The sequence below is a fragment of the Mastomys coucha genome, unplaced genomic scaffold (assembly GCF_008632895.1).
Source record: "Mastomys coucha isolate ucsf_1 unplaced genomic scaffold, UCSF_Mcou_1 pScaffold21, whole genome shotgun sequence".
Taxonomy (NCBI): domain Eukaryota; kingdom Metazoa; phylum Chordata; class Mammalia; order Rodentia; family Muridae; genus Mastomys; species Mastomys coucha.
The window spans coordinates 40,881,828-40,890,519 of NW_022196904.1; the positions used below are offsets into that span (position 1 = coordinate 40,881,828).

Genomic DNA, 8,692 nt, shown 5'->3' on the forward strand with positions numbered 1-8,692 from the left:
TCCCAACTCCCCCAGCCATGACTATATGGCTGCTTTGGTTTGCTGGCACTTTTCTGCATGTGGAGATTGTAGGGCTGGACTCCATGAGTCTCTCAGGGCCCACCCTTCTGGTTCATCTGCGAGCCAGTCATGATCTACGCCCAGACTGCACGATAGATTTGGAGACTCATGTGTTTTCATGTTGGCTGTGTGGAGTTTGCTCACTCACTCCAACCTCTGTTTATCTCTGGCCACAGCCTGACAAGCAGCTGTCACGAGATCACCACTTTGATGTGCTGTGGCTTCACATCTGGATTACTCAGTGCTTTTAAATAACCCTCTTTGAGCATAGCCTCAAAAATGCAGCTTTCAGGGCCTAAAGTCAAAGTCCTTCAAATGTGCATCAAGACATTTTATTCTTTAGGCATGTGTGTATACGTGCATGCCTAAGTGTATGTATATGCATCACATACATGCAGGTTCCTGAGGAGGACAGAAGAGTTTTAGATCCCATGGGAATGAGAATTACAAGCACTTGTGAGCTATCTGATGTAGGAGTTGTGAACAAAACCAGCTCTAGCTTGAACCATCATGAAAGGAAATGTGTAAAGAGAAGCCATCTTTGTACACAATTTTGAATAGCATCATGTTGTCCTTGTTCTGAGACATAAAAATAATATCTTTCATTTTAAAGACATATTTCAATGGAAAGTTGTTTGGGGACTTCTTACATATGCTCTCAGAATCACATATGTTCTTAGAGAATCATAATGTGGCATTCCTATACATGGAATGACACACACAGGGTTCTTTCTATGGTTGTGACTCTGACAGCTCTGAGAGCATAGGGACACCAAGATGCCACTCTGGTATCTCAGGTACCAGGAGCTTTGCAGCTTCAACAAAGGCAAATTCCAAGAGTAAAAATGATTAATTAGAAAGAAGAGAAGGAAAAAAGAAGAGGAGGAAGAAGAGGAAGAGGAGGAAGAGGAAGAGGAGGAGGAGGAAGAGGAGACTAAGCAACCCTGCAATTCCACCCCTGAGGATATGTCCCAAGAGAAACTGAAGCTCATAAAGCCCACACCAAGACTCTATTGGAACACTTAGAGCAACACTAGTCCCCTGACTAGAAGCTGTCCAGCCACTTAACAGGAAGACAAAAAGCATCATAGTCCCACACAAAAAGTGTGGGAAACTAAGAACCAATGGGAAGTAAGAAATGATAGCGGTATGTGATGGGTTGGCCTAAAAATCAGTGTGTTAAGTGAAAGAAGGGATTTTGTCATTCCATCTAAGTAAAACTTCCATAGCATCAGACAAATCTAGGGGCTAGAAAGATGGCTCAGCAGTTAAGAACACTAGATGCCTGTGCATAGGGTCCAGGTTCCATTCTCAGCACTGGACAAGGAAGCTCACAATGATCTGTAACTCCAGTTCCAAAGGCTCCAACGTCTTCTTCTGGCCTCCATGAGCATATATATATATACGTATATATTTATATATATATACATATATATGTATATATATAGTGCACAGACATAGATGCAAGCAAAACACTCATAAAAATTAAAAACCTTAAAAAGGTAAATCTAGAAAGAGAATGAGTTGGGGATAGGTCACTGCTTGAGGAACATGAGCAAGACTTTGGCTCAGTTGTGGGGAGAGAATTAGTCATTGCCTGGGGGTTGGAGAGGGAAGAGCAGTTGATGGCAAACAAGCGCAGAGGAACTTCCTAAGTAACAGGAGTGTTTGGGAACCACCCTGAGTGACAGTTCCCAGCTCTGTCACAGTCACCAAAGCCTCAGAATTGGTTAAAAGCTTAGTTGGATTGCCAGTCCTTTGTTTGGGAGATTAGACTCATGTTAACTTGGTGGCCTCTTCTGACTCTACAAATGACTGTTTTCCACAGTCATTTTAGTGGTGATGTGTCACCAGTGAGACAGGAGTGAGTAACAATGCCAAGTGGACTGGGGTTAAGGGTGACTCATGCAATTGCACTTGTTAAGGCTGACTATCTGACACATGGTAGAAATAAAATTCAAAAACTCTAGTATACTCTTCCCTGGGTACCAGAGAGACAAGGAGATGAAATCATGGCCCTGCTGGAATTAGTCAGAAGAGACCCTGGGGAAGAGGAGGGATGCAGGATGGGGTTCAGCCTGGAGCTGCCTCAGGGTTACCCAGAAGCAATGCTGAGCAACACTAATAATGAAAATGTAGAATTCAAATCACCCACAGGAAGTGACCTCTTCCATTCTGAGCTCTTTCTTGTAGTCTGACATCACAATAAGGGGACCAGGCCATCCAGGGCCTGAGACTATCCTAGCAAGGCATTGAGTGCTTGACTAGGTTGAGTGCAGATGTCCTAAATCATGGGAGCATGGCCCAGAGAGGACTTCCTACTCTTGACTTTTCTTTTTCCAGACTTCCCTATCATTCTGATCCCAAGCTTCTACCGAGCATCATTCAAAGTTCTGGAAGAGGCTATTGGTGGAGAGGCTAGAAACTGTTGGTATTGGAAGCCACTGTTAGGAAACAGAGACAGTGGAGAGTGACTGCTGAGATGAGTCTCAAATTTGAAGGTAGGATGCCTGAGTCCAGAGATGTCAAACATCCACTGTTTAGGATACTGTTCCAGCCTCTCTTTCCACAAGGGATGCAAGGGATCAGTAGTTCAAACCCATGCTTGGCTACACAGTAATTAAAAGCCAGCCAGGGCTACAAGAGACCCTATCTCAAAAAGTCAGATAAAAATAAATAATACTGAAGTCAATAATAATGGTCTACCTTGTTTTAATAACAGCTATATAGATTTCTACAGTAAGGATGAATTTCTTAAAATTTTTAAATAACACGTATAGATGTATGTAAGTGCACACGGGGTCAGTGGCAAGTTGCAGTTTTCTCTTTCTGCCATGTGGATCTTGAGGATCTGACTTAGGTCCTCAGGCTCGGTGGCAAATGGCTTCACTTGTTGAACCATCTGTTGATTGTTAAATGTTGACCCATTCCTCTAAACATACTGCTCTCAACTTGGTCCTCCTGTCTTTCCTCCCAGCTTGTATCCTGAGTAGGCAGCACGCTCGATGATGACCTCTGCTTTGGGCAGAGACCTTCACCAGCTAGAATGAGGCAGCTTTTCTTCCTGCTTTTCAAGATGCCCAGGTCCCAAATACCTTGTTTCCTAGTAACTTGAAGTGACCGTCAAGTGCCTTTGTTCGAACAGTAGTCTTTTCTGGAGGGAAAGAAGGAAAAGGAGACACACAGACCAGATGGATCTAAATTGAACACATTCTCAGTGCTTAATTTCCCTAATGTAGAGCACAAACAGCCTTCTGGGAATTCTTCCCCAGCAGTGCCTGCAGTCTTAACCACTCATAGCTGTTAACCATATTGAGTCTCAAGGGGCTCCACTCCCCAGTACCTCCCAAGAACCCAGCCAGAGCCACCATTTACCCTGGTAAGTGTCCTGTAAGTGGCGCTAACCAATCTTCCTAATACAGACGGCCACAACACTGCTCAGCAGAGCCTTGCTGTGTAGATTCCGGTGACAAGAAGAAAGCATCATTACAGCCCTTCAGAGGCATGTGCTCCCTTTCCAATTAAGATGTCCATTCTTCGGTGTCCCTTTCTGTTAGTGGTCCTATCCATTAACAATCATGGGGTCAAAAAAGATCAATATGAGGGTGGAATTCTCAGGCATCATCCCTTTTCTCAACCTATATCCAATCAAGTCTCTGTGTTTTTTTTTTCTTGTTTTATTTGTGACAGGGTCTTAGTGTATGCTGGAGGCTGGTCTTGAGCTGGTGATCCTGCATCCTCTGCCTCCTAAGCACTGGATCATAAGCCTGTACTACCATACCTCACCATGATAGAGCTTGTACAAGTCCTGATGTTGGCATACAGGCAAAATACACATAAAACTAATAAATCTAATGTAAAAGAAACTTTAGAAAGAGCAGAAATATCAGAACCAGGGCTGGGGATATAGCTCAGTTGGTTAAGTGTTTGCCTACTGGCTTCAGTCCCCCAGTACCAGTTAAACAAAATTGGGTGTAGTAGCACACACCTACGATCCCAGGATTCAGGACTTGAAGGGGAAACGATCAGAAATTCAGGGTTATCCTTGGCCACTTATTGAATTTTATGCTAGCCTGGGCTTCTTGAGACCCCTGCCAGAGAGAAAGAAGATGATGAAGTAGGAAGATGGCAGAAAAAGAAGGGAAAGGAAAGAAGAAGAGAGAGAAGAGAGGAGTACAAAGACATGCCAGGATGAGAATTAGATACACCCTCATACTCTGAACTGCCAAGATAGCTTAGTAAACAAAGGAATTTGCTTTGAAAGCCCCATAACCTGAGTTCGATTCTCCAAATTCACTTAAAGGTGGAAGAAAAGAACTAACTCACAGAGGTATCCTCTGACTGCTCATCTAACATTGTACTGTGTAGTAGTGTATACACACATTACAAACTATAAGGCTCATGGTAAAGGGGGAATGCCAGGAACAAATTATATACAACCTGGTAGACTACATGAAACTGGCAACCATCTTGTACTTGTATTCTTTGCAAAGTGTTTTAATTATTCCATCAGTAGAGGGAATGTATGTCTTCAAGATGTCTCAACAGTTAAAGGCACCTACTGCCAAGCCTGATAACCTGAGTTCAATCCTTAGGGCCCATGTGGTAGAAGAGAACCAGCTCCCACAGGTGCCCTCATATCCCCATATGTGGCCTGGACCTGCCCCCCCCCCATATGCAGGTACACACACAAAATAAAGAATAATGTTGGGCTGGCGAGATGGCTCAGCGGGTAAGAGTACTGACTGCTCTTCTGAAGGTCCTGAGTTCGGATCCCAGCAACCACATGGTGGCTCACAACCACCAGTATGAGATCAGACACCCTCTTCTGGTGCATCTGAAGACAAAAAAAAAAAAAAAAAAAAAAAAAAAAAAAAAAAAAAAGAATAATGTTTGTAATGGTTTGTATATGTTCAGCCTAGGAAGCAGAACTATTTGAAGGTGTGGCCCTGAGTAGGTGTGTCACTGCAGGTGTGGGTTATAAGACTCTCACCCTAGTTACCTGGAAGTCAGTATTCTGCTAGCAGCCTTCAAATGAAGATGTAGAACTCTCAGCTCCTCCTGTATCATGCCTGCCTGGATACTGCATGTTCCTGCCTTGATGATAATGGACTGAACCTCTCTCTGAACCTGTAAGCCAGCCCCAATTAAATGTTGTCCTTTGTAAAACATGCACTGGTCATGGCGCCTATGCACAGCAGTAAAGCCCTAACTAAGGTGATGCTTTATTTTGAATCTTCTGAATCCCTTCCTTCTAGACTGGTGTGTCTTCTTCAGCCCATAGAACATGATGGAAGCAAGGTAGTTGTGACCCTAGTCTCAATCCTAGACCTTGGGCATTTCCTTCTCATCCCCTTGTCACCACCATAAGGTCTGAGATGAGCCACCAGGTACAAAACCAAGAGAAATGGTGGCTAAGAATGAATAGCTGACTGGCTTTCCACTCTCAAGGGTCAGATTCCTGAAGACGGCAGTGGAAATCTAGCCCAAACCAGGAGGACCACCTAACTGAGCTTAGCCCAACTGGTCAGCCTGGAGAATTGTGAGCTACACAGCTGACTCTTGTTTCTAACCACTAAATCTTAGGTTGGTTTGTTTTACAGAAACACCAAACAGATAAAAAAAGGTACAGAGAGTATCCTGTGCACAGAGGAGCAGCAAGCTGATGGCTGCAAGATGAGACATTATTTTTAAATATATTGAAAGTATATTTACATACAGAGTGAAGAACTGTACAATGCTTCACTTTGGTTCATGGAGAGGTTGGCACTTTGCAATGAGTGAGTTGGACCAGGGCTGGGGATAAAGCTCAGTGGGATAAAGCTTGTGTCTGGTCAGGCACAAGACACTGGCTTCAGCCTCTGACTACACACACACACACACACACACACACACACACACACACACACACACACACGCACGCACGCACGCACGCACGCACGCACGCACATACGCAGGCACGCACGCACGCACGCATGCCCACACTTATGCACATCTGTCCATTTATATGAAAATGGAACTGTATTCCTACAGTTCTAAGTGTCTCATCTAATAACATGACTACCATAGAACAAATACTAGATAACATGTCAGCCCCTATTCTTTGATACCTACTGATTTTAACAAGTTCAGAAGAGACAGTGTGTGTTCTTTCACAGGAAGTGAAGTGACATCAGGAAGAAACCAAAGTTCTACCTCCCTTGGAAGTTAAGAAATAATGGAATAATCATGTTTGCCAGGGGTAGGAAGACAAACATCAGGAGAAATGACCCAGAGATTATGTAGACAACTCAATGGAGCAGTGTACACTGTTAGAGATTCTGAGACAGAGGACAGTGGATTTTTACCATAAGCCAATGGAACTTCCATATAAACAGTCCCCGACTTATAAATGGTGAGAAGTACCATGCGCTCATTCAGTATAAACATGCATAAACATGATGCAAGCTTTAGAGTCCTCCTCCCCAGTCAAAAGACAAGGGGCATGCTTCTCTCCGAGTGAGAGGCAGCTTCAAGCCCCAGCTCCCGTTCAGCCGTGTGATTGGGAGATAAACAACAGACCATCCACAGTGTGCTATATTTCTAAGCTGGTACATTTGATCACTGACCTGTGTTAGATGCACTTGACTTCCAATATTTTCAGCTTATGACAGGTTTACTGGGGATGCGAGTCCATTCTGGATTGTGGCATGTTGTATGCATACACATACATATATAACAGGCATAAATAGAATTCAAATTTAAAAAGTAGATTTCATCATTTTCTTTTCCTTTTTTTTTCTTTTTTGTTATATTTGCCAGTTCTTTATCATGAGCTTGAACTTCTGGCTTTGAACTCAGTCTTCCCATATAGTCCGTGGGTACAGAACTATATAGGCCTGCAGTGCTACCTGGCTCAGCAGCTATGCTAATGTTTTTACTAGTGGAAACAGAGCTGCCATTTATCAATAACTGTCTTCAAGTTGTTGGGACTCTTGCTTCAGAATCCATTACTGAGATTTGACCCTTCTCTCCATCCCTTCCTCTGTGGATCATCCAAATACCATTATCCCTGACTTTCCCTCTACACCATCATTCCAGCTACTTGCCCACTGTTCATCTTTCCTTCAAATAATCTTAACAGAGCCACCAGGATGACTCTTCTAACCAGTCACCACAGATCTTTTGGCTTATCTAAGTTCCCATAGACCCCCCTTCATCTTCAGGGTCCATGTAAACACCTTAAGGAGGCATACGAGGACTTCCATGCTCTGCTTCCTGCCGGCTTTATCTCTCACCATCTCTCAAGCTTGTCTCCCATACTGGACTTCTTCAGGCCCCTTTATTTTGTTATATTCGGATTGGTTGCCAAATTGTTACATGTATGATTAGGTAGAGCTTCAGTCTGCTCCGGCAGATATCATCTGCCTACTCAAATAGCCACTCTTTTTTTTTTTTTCTTCTCCCTGAAAAAATCCTGGACATCTCCTGGTTTCAAGAAAGGAAAGCCTAAGTCCTAGTCTGGGGTGGGTGGACCGCCCCACGTGGGCTATTGGTTTGTAAAGGGAAACCTGTGAGATGTCTCACCCTCCTCCAAAGAGGAAGGTGTCTACGCGAAACCTTTCCACCCCAGGTTCCCCTTGCTTTTATCTGCGGGAATTGGTTGGATAGAGCAGTGAGGTAAAGGGAAAGGCTGCTGTCCAGAAGCCCCGATTTCCTAGATCCTGCCTAAAACCACTGCTAGAAATCACTTAGTAGTAGGAATTCTGAACAACTCGCTGCCTGGCAGGCTCCTCTGATTCTCAGCTAAGCTAAACCCTGCCTGTCTTGCAAGGTTCAGCAGAATCTCTTCACCTTAAGTATATGGACCAGATTAAAGAACTGTGTCCTGGTTACCCTGTATGCCCAGAGCTCATTCAGTCATAACACGGGGTAAAAACATCATCCATGAAGGCAAACCATGCCAGTTCATAGCTCAGCTCTGCTATATTACCTACAACATCTCCCTCTCCCTCTCCCTCTTCCTCTCCCCCCTCTGTCTGTTTGTATGTCTGTATGTCTGTCCCTGTCTCTGTCCCTCTATCTCTCTGTCTCTCTGTCTCTTCCCCTGTCCCTGTCTCTGTCTGTGTCTCTCTGTGCCTGCCTGCCTGTCTGTCTGTCTGTTTGTCTCTCTCTCCCTCTCCCTCCTCACCTCTCTCTCTCTGTCTCTCTCTCTCTCCCTCCTCTTTCCCTCTCTCTTTCTCTCTCTGTATGTGTGTGTGTATTGCATGTGCATGGCAGGAGGTGGAGCACATGCATGTATGCATGCATGCATAAGCCAGAAGAGGACACCAGATATCTCAGTCTATCACTTTCCTTTGAGGCAGATTCTCAAAACTAGCGATCATCTTTTCTCTGCCACACACAGCGCTGAGGTCAAAGCTTTTTATGTGAGTACTGGTTTGGATTTAGGTCCCTGTGCTTGGGCAGGAAGTGCTCTTACTTTTGCACTGACTCTCTTCCACATTTTTGAAATGGCAGTAGGAGTATTACCAACATCTTCTACCTTAAATGAGTTAACGCATGTTGGTGTACTTTGTACCTGACTCCTGACAATCATTCAATTACTGTTTGCTGCTAACACTAGCTTCATTATAGTCCTATTACAATAATC

At 44.1% G+C, this 8,692-nt stretch overlaps 1 long non-coding RNA gene across 1 annotated transcript; it reads left to right on the forward strand.

Annotated features, from left to right (window-relative positions):
* The first annotated feature begins 796 nt into the window (after positions 1 to 796).
* LOC116100528 lies at positions 797 to 2,755 on the forward strand. The gene is made up of 2 exons (XR_004122611.1): positions 797 to 1,207; positions 2,404 to 2,755. It is a non-coding gene; the product is annotated as an uncharacterized LOC116100528 (long non-coding RNA).
* Positions 2,756 to 8,692: the final 5,937 nt, after the last annotated feature.